Consider the following 19,814-nt stretch of genomic DNA (forward strand, 5'->3'; position numbering starts at 1 on the left):
TTAAATTTTTTTTTTTTTTTTTTTTTTTGTACTGGGGACCAAACTCGGGTCCTTGTGCTTGCAAGGCAGGAGACAGCGGAACCACTTAGCTAAATCCCCAGACTGATATATTTAAATTATCTGTTATTCTTTCCTGTTTGAAAGATCCAGTTTTACTCCTTTATCTTTTCCTTGTAGCATAAACAACTTGCTTTAGGTTTTCTTGGAGAGCTCTTCTGTTAACAACTGTTCTTAATTTTTCTTTAACTGAGAATATATGTCCTTTGCCAGCATTCTGAAGAATGTTTTTTGTTGGCTATGGAATTCTATATTGGTAGTTACTTAATTTAATCTAGCACTTGAAATCTTATTCCTCTATTTCTGGTCTCCATGATTGTTGCACATAAGACACCATTACAAACAATGAATAAGCAATTCACATACTGGGAAAACTTCCACACCGATAACTGAAAATAGACTTGTTCAGGTTATATAAGTTTTAGTAAGTCAGCAATAAAAATAAAATTTGGTAACAATTTTTGATACATTCTTTACAAATACATTATTCAAATAACTGATAAATAAATGAAGATGTTCAGCATCATGAGTCATCTATGAAATAGATGCAGGCAGGAGGATCCCTGTGAGTTCGAGACCAGCTTGGACTACATAGTGAGTTCCAGGTCAGTCTCAAGTATATAGTGAGACCCTGTCTCAAACCCCCCCAAAAAAGATGAAATAAAAATTAAAACCAAATGAAACACCATTTCACACACAGTACAGTTTCTGACTGACAAAATGAAATATTGGCAAAGATGTGGAGTATAACTTTCATACTTTTAAAAAAGCTAGAAAATTGTACACCCACTGTGGAAAACTTTCTTTTACAAATATACATTTGCTCTATGACTGTTCAATTGCACAGATAGTACTTATCTGCACATACTCACTGTGGGAAAAGTATTGTTGTTGCTTCGTTGATAAAGCCACGAATTGAAAACCAAACAAATATTGATCAGAAGGAAATTATTTTTCAAATCATTAGTGAAATGGAAAATTATTCAACTATTGATACAATGACAATATTCTCAGAAACAGTTCTGTGAATTCTTTTCTTCAGACATAAAGGAGTGTTTATAATTACATTTATGTGAGGTTCTAAATATGGTAAAACTAATATATGGTAATAGATTTTAGAAACTCATCTATGTGAAGGGATTGAGAGAAGGGACAAATTTTTATAATGGTATGGGTTACATGGTTATATATTTCTTATTTTAATTAAATTATACTTCAATTTTAAATAGCAACTGAAAGGCATAAAAATCAGAAACTTAATAAAAATTGTTAAAGATTGATGAAATTTAACTGAACAATACCTGAGGTTATACTGAGAGAAGTCTTATTCTGAAAATAAACCTTTCACATAGAAATTCAAAAATATGTATCAAAGTTACTTCAGACAAGTAAGTTATTACAAGTTTGTTTTCTCAAACAATGGTTTGTCCAAGTTCCCTTAATAAATGCCAGCCCAAACTGGAATTATTGAACTCACAAAGTACCACTATTTCAGCTGGAAAATCACCTCTAGTTTTGACTTGCAAGTACAAGAAAAGCAGGATAAAATATTAGAAAAAGTTTCTCTATAACCTGCTGAGATTTTCATTGATACAAATCTTTTCAAATATGCCAATAAGTGTAGAATACAGATATAGAAATAATGCATGTATTTATCAAAGAAAGATAAATCTAAATACAACTGTTTGCCATTTAAAATTTATGTATTCAAGGTACAAATTATTTGATTTGTAACTATCAATTATTTATTTAATATTTAAATTTATTATTATTTATTTAATTTAGTCAACATTTTATTAGATAGATACATATAAAGCAAAGTATTAGATCTGTATTTTATATAATATTTGTAGAAAATATAAAACATTTACAGTGTGATGAAAATAGGGTCATATTTAAATTTTTAAAATTATTACAATGAAAGACAGATTACCAGTAATTCCACTTAAAATATTCCCTCTTTCTTTGGACACACTTATCATTCTTGGTAACTTCTGAAATAGTTCTGAAAGTCCTCTTTTGTGTCTTTCTATGGTTATCTTGATGTCTAGATTTGATTTAAAAGGTTTGCCTTCCATGATCATTTGGACTTTGTGGAACTTCCAGAAGTCTCATGGTGACAGAACTAGAGAAGAAGGTGTGAAGACACCTGTACTGCTTTTACACGCCTGTCTTCCCATCAGATGGCACTTGGCAGTAGCACTGACTACACTGTTGATCACACCCCTTAGACACTTAGGAAAGGTGACTTCAAGAACTCTGGAAGTGGTAATGATGGCATAAGTGCGTTCAAAGCACAGGAGAGCACTGTGAGGGTTAATTTTGATGTATCTTTTACTGCAATGTATTTTTTCAGTTTAAATATTTACTGTTTTGGTCACACTTTATATTCAGGCTACAGTTATATAAGTTCAAAGAGAATGAGGGAGAGTGGATTAATACAGCAATAGCAATATAGAGACTTCTACATGCATTATCTTAAACACATTCCATTTCTTTCCTTCTGCTTTATTTTCTAATGACTTTCAACCTCTTGTTTGGCGTGCACTTCAATTTTCCGTCTGTTCCAGCCGCACCGTGAGGATAACTTTCTTGACCGTCACCAGTGGCATTCATTTGGCTCCATGTAATGAGTGCTTTTCACTACCTAGTGATGACAACCTCTCTCTTAAAGTATCTTACGTTTTTAGTTTCCTAATTTTTGTGTTGCATGATCTTCCTACACCATTCCAGAATGTCTTTTTCTAACTCCTGGGGCACATCGGCCTCTACCTAAATTTTATTATTCCGAGACCTCTCCCTTGTCTCCCTGTAACAAATCCCATGGTGTTACCCTTTCCTCCTCTGCTCTGGCAGGGCCTAATGGTGATCTCCTCCTTGGTCCTCAATCTGCTTCTACGCAGGATGATCGTCTTCAAAACCAAATCTGATATTGTTAGTCTCCGGCCTGAAATATTTCTCCTTTCTCCAATAATTTTGTTAACAAATCAATTCTATATCAATTTGTATTATATTGATCTGTATTATATTAATAATTTGTATTATATGAATTTGTATTTGATACTTTAAAACTTCAATAAAATGCTAAAAAATACCCTCTCTAACTTTCCAGTCTAGTCTCCTTCCTTTCGATCATTTATGAGATACACCACCTCTTTTTCATCCATCTTATCTCAAGTGCTTTAAAATAATTAATTTTGAAATTACTTTTTATGTCCCTCTCCCCAGTTAGAACGCCAGTTTAATGAAGAGAGTAATAATGTCTGTTTCTCTTCTACTCTATTTCTCAATTTTTAGTCCAATAATTGGGATACGGTATGTGTCAATACATGCTTTTTAATTACTTTACTGTTCCCTCTAATTAACACTTTCTCTACTGCCTTTCTTGATTCCTTCATTTAGCCAATACTTCTGTTCTTTTGTGAATCATCTCAGCATTCATTGGGAAAGCATTCTCTAATGTCCTGATGTCCCCAGATACCTAGCTCTGTGCTCCTTTGGCCTTCTGTTTATTTTCATTTTATGGAAATTTTGGTGTAATATAATTTTGGTCTTTCTTGGTACCCATATTCCTAAATTGTGATATCACTGAGGAGATCAACTGTGTCTCCTTGTTAATAATATTAATAATGAGAATAGTAAGAATGAGAACTCAATAAGTGTTTATAAAATGAATTAAATTGATATGATGTTATATTTCATTTCATAGGTAAATAGGCTCAAGGACATCATTTCCCCACTATCTGACATTAGATTCTCTTTTCACTTTTCATCCACCTCATTCCTCCTTCATGACCCTAGACAGTGATATTCTGAGAAATCCCTAAGTTTTTTGACTCCCAGAATCTTCCCTATCTGATCTCTTAGATGGTCATGCCAATGAACTTAACAGACTCAAGTTTCTCTTACTACTTTCTTTCACCTTTTCTTACTTTGTGTAGAAAGTCTAGTACTATTTTTGGGATTAAAAGTAGGATGTAAAGGAACAGAGTCAAAAATAGTCTTGCATAATGTGCTGATGGAAGAACAAGCCTGGCATAATTGAGAACAGCCTGGATTTTTAACATGCTCCAAGTCTCCACGAATCAGGAGGCATTTGCACTTGCAGGAGTGAAATGTCAGGGAATGATTTTGAAAAGCCCCATTTGAGGGCGAAATGTTTCTGCATCTGAAATCCATTTAAGTGAGCAAACTACAGTAGTCATAAAGGCTAAGAGATATTCATTTCCATAATTTCCTCAATTTTTTAAAGGAATAGAAAATTTTTAAATCTTATAAATTTGGGCATACACAGTGCAGCAAGAAATACACTTGAAATTATAGTTCTAACTGGTTTTACAAAAAAAAAAAAAATTGGTAGTTTTGTGTGAGGCATCACATGTAGCCTTGTCCAGCCACTAGGCTGGATAATTTCAACCAGTGTTGGGTGTATGTATATCACATGGAATTCAAACAATGAGGTAAATCTCTTTTGCTCTTGGGATCATGAGAAGAGCAAAAAAAAAAAAAAATTCAATTCACTAATTGAATTAATTCAGCAAATGTTTATTGAGCATCTTCCATCTGCTTAGGAATTTCTCTAAAAACTAAATAAGTGGCAATGAACGAACCACACAAAAATCTCTCTTATGGAATGAGCATTCTAGCAGAGGAAATCTCCTATAAAGAAGTAATGAAGAGATACAAATTTTTTGATCTTTGTAAGTAAGAATAAAAGAAAGCAGGGAGTTGTAATAGAAAGCCTTCCAATGGCAAGTGGACCGGATACATTACTAAGTAACAAGACCAGAAAAGATGACTGGTGGCATCAAATATCACAGAGACATTTGAGCAAAGAACTGAGGGAAGTGAAGGAAAAGCGAAAAGCAAATTGTCAGAGATTGTGCAAAGTAACAGGCTAGTGCATTCAAAACCTCAAAGTCTTAGATGTCTTGGACTGAACGGGTTGCAGAATGGTAAAGACTAAGGCGATGTGGCAGCTAAATTTAGTGTGGTACTCTAGACTGGATCCTTACCAGAAAAGAATGGCCTTGGTGAGTAGACTGGTGGTGTGCAGAAAGTCTGCAGTTCATGTGTGATAGCATATCGATAGCAACACCATAGTTTTGACCAGAGTACCAGGGCTTTATTAGATAATAATATTAAGTGAATGAATATACTTCAGGGTATATGAAGGGTATATGGGGACACAATACTATCTTCGTAAAGTTTCTGTAAGTCTAAAATTATCTGAGAATAAAAAAGGTAATTAAATACACATGTTAGGGAAGAAACTTCTAAGGAGACAGAATAGCTAATGCCAAGATCCATAATATACTAGAAGAGGTTCAAACACTGAGGGGTGGGAACGGAGATCACAGAATATCCCATGCCGTTGTAAGGACTTTGAGTTTTTGAGCACAGGAATGGCATAATCTGAAGTTTTAGCAGAGTCATGCTGGCTGCTTTGTTAATAACAGGCACTCAGTGGTTTGGGCCAAGGTATAGCCTTGGGGATACATTAACAGTCACTTTCCTTCAATTCTGTCAAACTGAAAGCAGATAAAGAATTCTCAGTAAGTGAAAAAAAATTGTTATTGTTTCCTACTCTCTGGCTTATCGTTTGTAACTTCTTTCATTTTAACCATCTGTCCCTCATTTAAAATTTTTGCCTCTGTAACTTGGAGGTGAGATTTTAGGTAAATGAGAATTCTATAGGTATCTTCTAGTTCTAGGAAGATAAGGCTTCTATACTCACCATGCACCTTTTGTCCTTCTAATGGAGAAAATTAGTATTATACGTTCTTCTGTGTTAAGGCATTGCAAACCTTATATGTTCCTTTCCAAGAAGCTACCAATAAAAAAAGCAATATCTCCTCAGGGGAATGAATGACTAATTTTATTTGGGTACAACAAAAGGAAGATTTCGGAGGAACTGTTTCATGGCCCCTCTTCTCCAGCCCCCTTCCTATAGGATCTCCACGAGTTTATTCAGTGCTGTGCACCCCATTCAGAAACATTTGTATCCCTTTGTGATCTCTTACAGGGGTTAGGAGGACTTGCTTCTCCCTAATTGTCCCCAGAATGATTGTGTGTGGAGGTCTACCGGGGGCCTAACCTTTTCTACAGAAAGCAGGACTTTCCCAAAGAGTCACATTAGCTCAGGAGCTCTTTGTGTTGCTCAGACTTATCAGATCTTTTTAAGAGCTAGGCAATCCTGTCCAGTTCTGTTTCCTCTTATCTTGTATTTCCCATGTATCACGTACCTACTTTTAGTCTGAAAAATTTTCTGTTCAATCCTACCTCCTTCCACTTTTAGCTTTTCCAAAAGTACGCCTCAGTAGACCACTTGTATCCTTACTCTGGTACAGCAGTGTCTGCTTCTGGGAAAACCTATCTAACCTGCCCACCTACCCCTAAAATCATCCTTAGCTCTGCCTGGTTGCCTTTCTACAACTCACATATTGCGTAATTTGGGACACACAGATAACGAGTGTTTGCTGATGAAATTAATTGTCACAGATCCAGCTTTCCACAGGTGTTCTGTGTGACAGAATAGTCTCATGGGAGAGGAGCCTGTATGTAGGTACTTCCCACACTCCTGTCTCGAGGAGACCAAGCTAGCACCTCCACACCCCCAGAAACATAATCTGATTTGACAGTAGACTGAACTCACCGGCAACCATGTGGACTTGCTTTCCTGAAAAGAAAAATTTTGTAGAAGACACCGGTGGCAGAAGGGGTGCAGAGCAGTCACCGCTGAGTTGGACAGTGGTAAGACAGAAAAGTCGCAGCCAAGTCTTCCATGGCACAGGTTAGTGAGTTTTAGGAAAAGGATTATACAGTAAATATGTAAGGCTTTTTGGCCACATACAATTTTTCTTCTGTGTCCTTCTTTGGCCTTTAGTTTATAACTTGATGACTCCTGTTCCAAATGAAAGTTCTTTGTGGCTGTAAAATTGTCTAAGTAAGCACAACAACAAATAAAACTAGAGGTCCCAGGCACACTGTATCCCGAACTGCTTGGCGTCTGGGTTGCAGTCTGTAGCTCTTCTTCCGAAATTCACCCCATTGTACTGCTTTCCAAAGTTAATTCCTTGGGGACAAAGCGGAAGTACCTGAGTTGTTAACATCCATTGCAATCTTGAGGACTTTTTCATAGATTTACTACTGGGGTCTCCATTCTACATAATTTCTTCCTGTATTCCTTCCATAATGCTTTTTTAATCAAAAGAGTTTGACGTTTATGTGTGAAAGACAAACTGTGGTGTGAGAGAGGAGCAATTCCCCTAGGTGAGTAGATTAGAGAAGTGAAAATGTGGTCAATTAAGAAGAAGCTGAATCAAGCCCATCTAGCTTCTAATGCAGACCGAAGATTGTAACAATTCATTCAACATCCTTTGAGACTTAATTTCTGTCTCCTTTTGGAGATTACTGTTCATATTTTCCAGCCTCTATGCAAAGATTAAATAAATCAGTGCATGTAAAACTGCTTACAAGAGGGCTTGGTGTATAATATTTCCACATCCCTTCAGTGACCGGATGGTGTCCAGAAAATGTGACCTCCCCCAGCTTGCAAATATAGCGCACACATTTTATGTTCGTAGATGAAGCACAAAGCACAAACACTGAGGCCAAGTGATTTAAAATTCTCCAGGGCTCTCTCTCTCATCACCGATATGCCCATTTTATTGCAATTTCCGTAGGTCTTCTATTCGCATGATAAGAGGATCATGCTTTTGTATTGCATGTTGGAGGGGCAGAAGTAGAAACCTACACTTTCAGGTCCCCTTATCCTCTTTTGCAGCCTATCTAGGAAAGATCTCCAGCTAAGGCATGAGAACCTCTGACGGTTTCAGATAAGCAGGGATAACCTAATAGCAAAAACATTCAAACATGAAAGCCATTGCTAACTTTTTTGAGTTTTGTACTTTGCATAAATCTATGAGCCTCATTATTTCCCATTCTTTTGAATATGACATTCCATGGCTCTAAACATTTGTTGGAAAAATCTGAATGATATAGATCATTCATCCATCTTGACTTACGCTGGAGATTTGCTTGAAGAATGCAGACTGTGTGGTACACTATATTAATCACGGGGAAGTAGAGACCAGAGGGCATGAAAATAAGTGACTCCTAAAAGTACAGAAGGGCTTCCTGTAGCAGGAGAGAGAGAACAGGAAACTTAGAATCGAGTGCATCCTCACATTTTAATTCAGGGAAGGCTTCAGATCATTAAAAATTATACTGACTAAAACAGGGTTGTTGGAGTCCACGTCCTGGAAAGTCTCAAAGCAATGAAGTTTCTTGCTTAGGCTGGACCATTATAACCCAAGAGGTATGTAGTTACTGCATTTGGACATTCAATGGAAGATTTTCTAGCATCTTGTTCCACATTAGCCCACAGTACCTCCAAGAGCCTCCAAGAAGTGGTAAATGACCAGTGACCCTAACTAAAGGACCTCTTCCCTGGAAACCAATTAAAATCATTTCTAAAAGCACCAAAATGACTGAGGAACTAACCACCAAATTTAAAGATCTTATACGACTTTCCTGATTGACTGTTTAAGCTCTTTTGGGACAAAGTTAAAAACAGAAGATCCAGGGCAGGAAGCCCAAAATGAGCGACTGAGTTCATAGTTGAGAGTGACTTCTAGAGAATATCAAGGGCCAGTAAGGAGTTGTCCTTCCCTTCTGTTCCCCTACTTAGAGATGATTCCAACTCAGGACAGTGTATTTACCCCAGAAATAAATGCTGTGCTCATCAATGAGCTATAAATGTAAGATCAATAATCATTGAATTATCAATAATGAAAGTGAATGTTAAACACTGCCTTTGTGAACACACTGTTCTCTTTTCATGGTTACTTTTTCACCACTGTTAAGGAACTTTTGGACTCTTATTTGAAGCTAGCCCAGCACAATGGCATAACTTTGGCATACTAATAGCAACTAGCTACTATTCTAGTATAGCTGAAGCCCAAAATAACTAAAGTGCCATGAATTCCAGTAACATTGAAAATCACTGAAGTTATTCCTTCTCAAACTTTCAATTGGAATATTATGAAGATGATGTCAGTTCATTTATGTAAAGTACTTAAATACATCATTGCACTCAAACCAGTCACTTAATAATTGGTAACTGTAGCTTTTTATTGTCTTCAAATTCTTCCAAGGCCACAGCTTTCCATGACTTGTAATCCCTAAGAAATAAGGCCACCACTCAAACTCAGGACCAAAATAATTATTCCCCAAAATAATCTGGAATGCCACGAGCATGTGTTAAGCCCGAACACATGGTGCATTTAAGATGTTTCCTTTAAATGTGATAGTATTTTAGTGCCATTTAGGTATGAACATAACTGTTATATAAGAATAAAAATGCAGAATGGCAAGGTTTTACAATGCTATAAATGTATGTTCCATGAAATGAGTACTCTGATAAATTTCAGTGTGACAATATGGTAGAATTTGTTTCCTTATGATATCATTTTAGGCAAAGAGAATGATTTGGTTAGGACAGGTCACTAGCATCCTTTGGGAGCTTAGTACCTTTTTGCTAACTCTTGCGACATTAGTGTATTTCTGATTTACCATTAAGGGGTTTTCTGAGTATCTTCTTTTGTCTATTTCTTTATTTTTAATTTTTAATTTGGATCATTAAACCCCTGGGTTAGAGGGTGAATTTTAAATACTGAATTTTAAAATATAGTGTTCTTTTTTATTAGATTCTTATCACCATTAAGGGTCATTGGGACTCATATTTGAAGTTAGTGCATTACAATGGGATGACTTTGATGCACAAGTAACAGCCAGATAATAGTGTGGTGTAGCTATCCTTTCTGATGGAAACTTGACCTCCCTCTAACTTCTCTTGCCCATTTTTTCTCCTACAAAATGAGTTGTCTTTTTCTTTGCAGCCTTTAATAATACAGTCTTCCCAGCAGTATGCCAATTCTGTGTCTCTTGACATTTCTGATCTGTAATGAATCATGAAAAACTGTTGGCTAAGACATCCTCTTTAACAATTGGAGTAAAATGGGGTTAAGAGACACATGACCCAAATCTATGTGCATGATTGAACGGACACTGAAGACTATTAATTTATTCTGCTATACAGGATTTCTGTCAGCTAGAGACCTAGCTGGTGTTTCTGAAAAAAGACTTTCCTATTGAAAAATTAAAGATGAAGTCCCAAATCCACTGGAATTTTCACCAAAATCCAAACCAAACTGAGAATCAGTCTTTAATGTACTCCAAATTAAAAGATAAGCAAAGGAATTGTTCTAATGTTACCTGCTGGAATTTTGATATGATTTCTCATATACCAATCAATTTATCTAAATCAATCATAATCAGTTTCCAACTGGAACTTTTTCTCTTCACTTTCTCACAACCCCCTAATATAGATAGCTCCAATCTCAGTCTCAGCAAGGTCTGATTGCAGCTCTAAGATACATTGCATTAGCAATACATTTCTTTTATATCTACCACTGCCATCTTAGTCTAAACTACTATGCTGTTTACCTAGAACATTGCAATAATCTCTGGTATTTCTTCAGGCCTGTTGGCAAGAATTACTCCTAAATAGATAATCATAGACTGGGTGAATAAACAACCTTAATAAAGAAAGCAAGCAGGGACGAGGATTTAGCTCAGTGGTTCCATCACCTGCCTTGCAAGCTCAAGGTCCCGAGTCTGATTCTTGACACACACACCCGCTCCGAAAAAGCAAGCAAGCATTCCATTTCCATGAAAGGGTCATCAGATTGGATGTGAAGGTGATCTGGCTGCGACATCTGTCACCCCATTGATCACCAGGGTTGATGTGGCTGACCTGGCTGGCTAGGTGGGCGCCCCCTTCCTTCCCTCTCTTCCATGTGCGTCCCTCCTGAAGTTGTACCTTCAGTTGAAGGGGTGAGTACACCCAGTAGAGGAGGACTGTTTCCAGGTCAAGAGTACACAAGCAGCTGTGCACCCCAAACATGCTCTCAGATTATCAGATTTACCATCATTTAGTCAAAGCATTAATTTGCTAGATTTTCGTGAATAGTAAATGCTCTTGGAGCATTTAGATTCCATTTTTAAGAATTACCTTTCTACGTTATTTTTCAGAAACAACGCAATTCTATTTATGGCTTCGAGATTGGCTGGATAAGTAGGGCAGGGATTCTGGCATGCAACAAGTTAGGAATCACTACAGCTCAATCTGGAGGTGAAGTTGTTGTCCCAGTGCATGGCTTCTAGTGTGTGCGATTATAGCTCATTACCAACAGCACCTCACATCTTGTCCAATGGGGCTCATGGCCTTTCCATGAGGATCAAAGAGCAAGACAGTAGATACAGCTCCAGTTTCAGCTAAAGAAGAACAGTGGAACTTCACATTTCAGGGTACTAGAGTTTAGAACCTTAACATATGAATTTGGGTGGGGGGGCACAATTCGGTCCATCACGGAGGGATTATACGAGTAAAGAATATGATCAGTCAGAAGTGTTTAGCAGGGTTCCTTAGCTTCCTTATTTATAAATCTTAGCTTTTTTCATTCATTATCTTTCTTTGATGATAATACTTTTGTTTTTGTTGACCAGCGCAGTTGGCTGTTACAATCTAGGAGAAAGAAAACATCAACTGCTAGACTCAAGCTCTTAACGGGAGAACTGGGGGCATGGCCTCAAGAGGACCAGCTCAGTGGTCAATAATTTGAAACCTAATACATCTATTTCTGGGATACAATTTTAGTGTCTAAGGTACAGATCCTGTTTTCCTAGCTGGCTTTTATGAAATATATTTGTGTTCTGCAAACCTAACTCATTTAATGCATGATGAAAAATGCCCTTGGGTAACAACTGCAGGTAAATACAGTTCATATATATACATCAGTCTTTGCCAGCAGTTGAATCCTTTTAGTTTTCCTTTGGTGTTGTGGAAGTCTAGGAGATGTCAGAGACCTAGGACAGTTTCGTGAGGTTGGAAAATGTCCCTTCAATATAGTATTAATATAGTATCAGTATAGTAGATATTAGTTATTTATATATAATTATATATATGTTTACATATAACTGATATCTCAAAATTTGATTCCAGTTAACATTTAAGGACTAGAATAAAATATTAATACTGATAACAATATTAATAGCCATCATTTATAGTAGTTGTATCTTATGTTAGATATTTACATAGTGAGCTATATACATTATTTTATCCATTCATCCAACCATAATTACTGAGTCTTCATTAGGTGCTGAACTCTGTTCTAATTCCTGGAGATATTTTTAAAAATCAGAAAAAAATCATTCCATCAGGGAGGTTACAAGTGAGAGGGACAATAATGATGTCAAATTAATATAAATATAGATAGGTGATATGTTAGCTGGTGGAAAGCATTACAGACAAGCATAAAGCAAAGAGGACACCCAGGAAGCAACTTTGAGATAAAATCTGATCTAGATGAGGTTAAGAGGTCTGAGAATGCCTTAGAAAAGAACACTGGGATGAAGGGAGAAAATTCAAAGATTTTGAGGCATTAATGTGGTAACCAGTACACATACGATATAAGAAAGAAAGTGACAAAAGAGAAATTTATAGAAGATAATATGAGATATATTGAAAATGCACAGTTTAGATAGGGTATTATCAATCAGTGCCTTTCTGAAATGATTTGTAAAATTGACTTTTTCAGTGAAGTTCTTGAGGAAGACTTGCAATTGGTCCAAACTGGATTTTAAGCTACTGTTCTATTTGGGCTGTGATCTGACTTATGGTACTCACAGGCCTGTTACTGACTGGAATGTTGTATGAAGCTTCTGGTAAACTCTATTAGGGGAATCACAGCACAGATCCCCTGAGTTTAGGGGAAATTTTCACAAAACTATTTTCTATTGACTATAGTTTCTGTTGCCACTCGTAGAAATGAAATGCTTTATCGTGGGACAATACTTGCAATAAATTCTGCAATCTGAGCTTTCATTCAATAACTGGGTGTTTCCTGGTCAAAATTTTGAACATGCAGACAAACTCTCTCTCCTTAAATATATGCGGTGTATATAAGGATAGGCACAAATGTGTCCTTAAAGTAAGAGTAAGCTATATGAACTATTGACTGACTTTTATGGTGCCTGTTAAGTACTGCATTACCATTCCTTATCATCCTGCCCCCATAGCCCCATAGAAACTTTCCTATACACAGATTAATGAGAAACAAAAGAATTGGAGCCTAATTGCAAGTATATAGTACATGATAGAAACAGTTAGCTGCTGCATTAAAATCCTACCCCAAGTTGACCCTAAATTATAATTTTGAAAGGAAACAGTGTGAGCAGAACGTGGAGCAGAACATTTTGTTCAATGCTTTTCTGGAAAGAAAGGTGAGATACAGTGGTTGACAGTTTGATTATGTGGTCAGGGACATGAGAGAAAATATGATTACAGAGGAGTTTGGGGAGAAACCTCTGGGAAGGGGTACAGAGTGGGAGACTGTTACGTCTTCATTTTAATGCACGTCAAATGGCAATCCCCTTCATAGAAGAATCTCAATAGTCAGATATTAAGAAAACCTATTCTGTACCTACACCTTATACTTCCTATTTCTCCAACCACCTAGTGGCTGAGCAGAGGGTTAATGAGAAAAGTATCCAGGAGCAAGGCAATAGAGACAGAGACACTGCCTGGTCTTTCCCTCACCAAGTCTGATTTGGTTACTACTAGTGCAGAAGGCTTAATTTGCTGACAACAGAGATCAAAGCTGACATATCATAATTTTTCTGGTGGCAGATTGTGCATATAAGCCTCCTTTCATCATGATTTGTCCCAATTGAAACAAACCCATAAGATCTGAATTTCTCCCAATATCACCATCTGTGGATTTATTAAGTTTTATTTGGTATCCTGGTCTCATACACACCATTGCTCTTACAAAGGAACTCATTTTAAAGCAAAAAGGAGTCAGGCAATGAGATCATTCTGTTGTGGTTTACTTCTACATGGGCTCCATCTCTCAGAAGCAACAGACATGAAGCATGTGTGGAAAGACCACTAAAGATCCAGTTACACTGCCTACAGGACAGCACTTAGGAGGATTGGGAAGCTGACACTCTAAGTTGTGGTATATTATTTGAACCAATGGCCAGTGTTTGATTTCTCTTTTTTCCTGCAACTAAGGATAAAAGAATGTCTGCTTTCACTGTCTTCTCTAATGGCTTGTTTTACAAACTGTATTGTTTTTCAATGTTTCTATACTTCTGGATTTTATGGGATCTTGTGTCTTTTCTTTCTTTCTTTTTTTTTTTTTTTTTTTTTTTTTTTTTATTTTTTTTTTTTTTTGAGACAGGGTCTCACTATGTAGTTGAGACTGACCTGGAACTCACTGTGTAGTCCAGGCTGGTCTTGAACTCACAGCGATCCTCCTGCCTCAGCCTCCTGAGTGCTGGGATTACAGGAATGCGCCACCATGCCCGGCCTTCTTGTTTTTTAACATAACAGTCATACACAACACCCCCCTACACACACACACTTTTCACCAGTTAATACAATATGATTCTAATGAGCCAGGAGTTAAAAGTACCACATATACATTTTTTGTTTCCCTGTGCCACTAAATAAATAGGCAAAGAGGAAGTTAGAATGAAAAATTCCAGTTAACAAAGGGAAATAAGTGATCATCGTTCTCCAGGATAAAACTTGATATGTCTGCAAACATAAGGATTTTCAAGGTCCACTTCTATATACACTGGCAACCTATCAGCAACCTACCAGAAGCATAACTTCTAAGGATAAGGCCCTTAGGGAATGAAGAGCTGGGTCACAACACATAAAAGTAATCATGATCATCAAAGCATGGTGCCTATGGGCGATGACAACAAAAATAATTGAAAAAATAAAATTATAACCTACAATTATTTCTACCTTCACTGAAAACTTACTGCTTAAATCATGCATTTTGTTTTCATTTTGAGTTAAAAATTCAGAAAATAAGATACTTTTAGACATGGAAACAGTGCTGCATATACCTGTTCTAGAGTTCTTCACTTACTACCCATGAGAACTGTCTGACATGGGGATTGTAATGGTTTACAGACTGTCCATGAACTCCGATCCAAGTTTCCTACCTGTAAAATGAGATAGGTACATGATATTAAATTTCTTTTTCCAGCTTTGAGATTCTATATCAGGAGCATTTGAGGACAAATCCAGCATAGAGGATCAGTGCTTTTATTTTTACCACTCATTAAATCACTTTGATCTGATTTTGTCCCTCCACTCTTGGAGCACTTTTTTCTTTATACTGAGTTAGAATTTTTCCAAGGCTAGAATGCCAACTAACTTCTCAAGCTCTTATTGAGATAAAACTGCATGGTTGACCTTTGAAGCTGAAACAGGAGAATGAAGTTCAACAACTGTGCATTAATCCACTGATGTGCCTGACAAAGAAAAGTAAAGATTGGAACCTTGTAAACGTAGTTAAAGCAAGTGAAACTCTATTAGCAACCAATGTTATAGGTTTCATGGATTAAAAGCTTCTTGTTAACTGTGGGTGAGCATATGAACAAGAATGGAATTAGATAGAACTACAAGAAGCAAAAGAGCCAGTTCTTTAAAAGTCTTCCTTAAACTAGAGCCAGGAGCTGCTTAATTACTGATTATTACTTTGTTAATTGAGTCTAAATTTGGCATATGAAATCATGAAATGAAGGGACGATGCAGGCACAGCTGCATTTAAATTCTGTGTTTGTTTATATTTGGCTGGATTTTTCTGAAAATGTTACAACTTCCTAATGATCAGTTTTTCTATCTTTAAGTAATTTCTGCCCTGGAGTCTGAAGGTTAGATAAGATATTACCTATAAAGAGATTAGCCATGACAGAGGTCATTTTAAAAGTGACTCCCACAGAGATTTCAAAACAGTCAAAGGGATAGAGAATATAAAGTTGATTTGGCTTGGGAAGAAATTTGACCTGGACCTAAGGGTATATATGTTTTTGGTAATAATAACCAAGATGGTGGAATTACAAAAGCCAGTGATAAGGTAAATGTCTCCCACCCAATGTGGAAAACAGATCTGGGTTGTAGCATCCAGAATCCCCAAAAAGCCCTAAATTATAAAAAAAAAAATAATTGAAATCATCATTGAAAAAGGTATTTTGATTATAATATTCAAGGTTTTTCAGATGTCTGGCTTCAATAATATTATAACCCTATTTAGAAATAAATGCATTCTTGGGTGGAGAAGTAAATAAATATTAAAAGAAATGAAAGCAGTCTTTCCTTTTTTTGCCCTTGATTCAGAGAAGATACCTGGAGATCTAAATTCTTGCCAGTTAATTGGATGTTAGCAAGCAATGAATTTGGAAATTGCAATCTTTTATATTATTTATAGGATTGTTTTTATTCTCTGATATTCTTCAGGTTTTCCCAGGTTATGACTAAGCTTAGCCAATTACATCCAACCTTTTTATCTTCAAGAGTGGATGGAAGGGACAGTTTTCAATATTCAATTATTGGCTTTATCCTCAATAAGATCTAATTATTGGGGCTGTACTGGCAATTCAGAGCTTTTGATAATTCATATCAGCTGTTGTTTCCTTTTGCTCCCTTATTAAATAAAAGAGTTGATGAGTAATCTAATAGTTTGGAGAAAAAAAGAAGTATTCAGTCTAATTTGAACTTATTGTTAGCAATTTTGCCCACTTAGCACCATCATCTACAGACCGACAATGCAATTTACCAGTTACAGGGTATTTTTTTTCTCTTCCTTATGCCAATTTTAATTTAATTATATACCATTTTCCAACTTATCTATCTCCATTTGTCCAGAATTTGGTAAATTTGTTTAAAAGTTATGGATTCCTAAGGTTATAAATGCAATTTTGAGTTAGAATTACTCTCGGAGTGTTAGTTGTATGTACGTTATGACCTCTGTAACACTCTTACACATCTTGGCAATGCTTAAATTTTTTAAGTCTATGCTTGTGTGCACATGTCAGTCATTATTATCTACAACCGAATTATATCATAATCACTGAATCTGAGCAACCTAATCATAGAAGCAAAGAAAACAAAAACTGAAGGGAAAACTGAAATGGTGCTTCATTTTTTTAAAAGTGTAATTTATTATTCATCTGAACAGTTCCATAAGATAAATCAGTCATGCTCTCATTTTTGTGTTTTGGCAGTGACAAAACATTTTAAAAGGCTGTGATCTTATGTTACAGTTCTGCCATTTGAGCCACAAATCTTTCCAAATAATTCTTTCTATAGTCCCAAATAATTATGCTAGTTGTTTCAGTAAGTGAAAAAGGTTTCATGCTTAGCTTGATTCTATGGTGATCCTACAGGAAGCAGATAAGATTGTGCATGCCACTGGCCAGGGATTTAGCTCAGTGGTGCTGTGCCTGCCTCACAAGCGCAAGGTCCTGAGTTTGATCCCTGGTATTGGGAAAAGAAGAAAAAAAAAAAAAAAAAAAAAAAAGAAGAAGCTAGTGCATGGTAGTTCAAGTTATTTTGTAGGTATCTGGAAAAATACCTGGTGCAATTATCTAGCCTCTACACAAGTCATCAATATATTCAACATATTTTCAACAAAATATTGACATACAACAATGTGTTTTCAAGGTTCTGAAGAAAAATGGCAGTCATCAAAGCATAGTAAGTCTATTTTCTAGTGGAACTTCCATTCCAGTTGGATAAAGAAGTTCATTAGCAAATCAGAATTAAATCATGTTAAGTAATATGGAAAAACAGGAGCAAAAACAGAATTAAAAGTTGGTGTTCATTTTAAAAGGCCGAAGAGAATATTGAAGCAAAAAACCCAGATTCATTAAGTAGTGAGCTATGAGATCTAGGAAAGAGCTTTTCCAATGGAAGAAGCAAAAGTCAATGTTCTAAGGTGAAAATTTACTTAGCATCTTATCAGAACACGATGTGGTTAGAGTTGGATTTTGTCTGATGAGAAGTCATTGCAGTGTTTTAGATAGGGAATTGAACAGAAAAGATTAATGTTATTATTTTCATTACAAATTAAGATATAGACTATATGAAGATTTCTCTCTCTCCTCTTCCTCCTGTTCCTCTCCTTCCTCTTCCTCTTCTCCTCCTCCTCCTCTTCTTCTTTTTCTTCTTCTTGTCTCCTCTCTCTCCCTTTCCTTCTCCTCTCTCTCTCTCTCTCTCTCTCTCTCTCTCTCTCTGTTTAACACAGGATAGGCAAGCCTTCCACCGAAAGCTCTAAATTTACCATCTTAAAAAAGTGTACATCTTTTTGCTGGCTGTGGTGGTATATACCTGTAATCTCAGCTACTCAGGAGGCTGAGCCAGGAGGATCACAAGTTGGAGACCTACCTGGGAAACTTAACAAGACCCTGTCTCCATTTAAAAAATAAAAGGAAAAGTATATATAGCTCTGTGCTCCCTAGAGTTCAATCTCCAATCCTTCAAAAAAAATAAAATAAAACAATAAAAAGTATGTACAGTTTTATTTTGTTATACACATGTAATTGTGTAATTATCACCACAACAAAAATATGCAATGACTCCATTACCCAAAATAATCAATTGATATCCATTTATAATTACCTTCATCCACATGGAATTTATTTTCTATCACTATGGTTTTGTCTTTTAAGAATATCACATAAATACAATCATGTATTATGTTTTTTATTCTCTTCTTTTGCTTAAATGATGCACTTGAGATCCTTCCATATGGTTGACTATATCAATAATTTGATCCTTTCGATTGCTGAGTTGAGTTTTTATTGCTATTGAATGGATATACCACAATTTATCTCTTCCTCATACTTTCCCAAGCCTCCCCTCTCCCCCACACACATTTTAAAGTAATCTTCTGTAGACATCTACATATAGGTTTTTGCATGAATATTGGTCTCATTTCACTGGGACAAACTCCTAGAAATAGAACTACTGTCGTTGGACGTGTGTAAGTAAGAGCAAATTGCTTTTCTATGTGGCTGTACCATCTGGCATTCTCATGTAGCAATGTGTGACTTCCTGTTGTTTTACACATTCACCCACACAGACCTGTCTTTTTTTATGATTATCGCCTTTCTGATTTATTTTTAACTGATGGCTCTGGTTATTGAATGGAAATGAACTGTTATGGGCAAGAGTGTAAGACAAAAAAAGCAGTTAGGTATGGCATTGCTACGGTTATGGTGAAAGGTGATAGTGGGTGAATAATTTTCTCCTGACAGTAATATTTTGAAATTTCAACTTCAGGATATAATTTGAAGAGTTAATTACAAGTGAATTGGCTTTCTGAGGAACTGGACATTATGTATAAAGGAAGGAGATGCATCAGGAGCAAAGAAGTAGATAGTAGTGCCTCATATTGAGATGGGATCTGTAGAGAAAGAATAGATTTTGAGACAGGAAGTCAATAATCTTTTAGACATTATGTTTGAAATGTCTTTTACACATGTAAAATAAGACGTCAGGAAAAATTGAATACAAGAATTTAGATTCACAGAAGTGATCAGAAACTGCTATGAGTTTGTAGTTCATGTGGAGTTGAGAGATTTACATCTGGAAATTACCATGTGAAATTTAAAACCTTTCTGTGGAGTGAAATTCCATAGAGAGCATATGGTAAAGTGAGTTCCCTGTCACCACCCTCAACAATGAAAATTTAGGAAGATAAATGATAACTACTGAATTGGACTGGTAAGAAGTGACCAATGAGGTTAGAAGTTAATAAAGCAATTTTATAATTCATTTCTTTCCATCGGCCATTGTCTAGTTCGTGAAAAAAAGATGTACAAGTAAA

At 36.1% G+C, this 19,814-nt stretch overlaps 1 long non-coding RNA gene across 1 annotated transcript in view; it reads left to right on the forward strand.

Moving 5' to 3' along the window:
• The window catches only part of LOC104864224, a 54,693-nt gene that overhangs the window by 12,248 nt on the left and 22,631 nt on the right, over positions 1–19,814 (forward strand). The window lies entirely within an intron of this gene.

Source organism: Fukomys damarensis, unplaced genomic scaffold, assembly GCF_012274545.1.
Source record: "Fukomys damarensis isolate Sample0158 unplaced genomic scaffold, DMR_v1.0_HiC HiC_scaffold_3, whole genome shotgun sequence".
In the NCBI taxonomy this organism is placed as follows: Eukaryota; Metazoa; Chordata; class Mammalia; order Rodentia; family Bathyergidae; genus Fukomys; species Fukomys damarensis.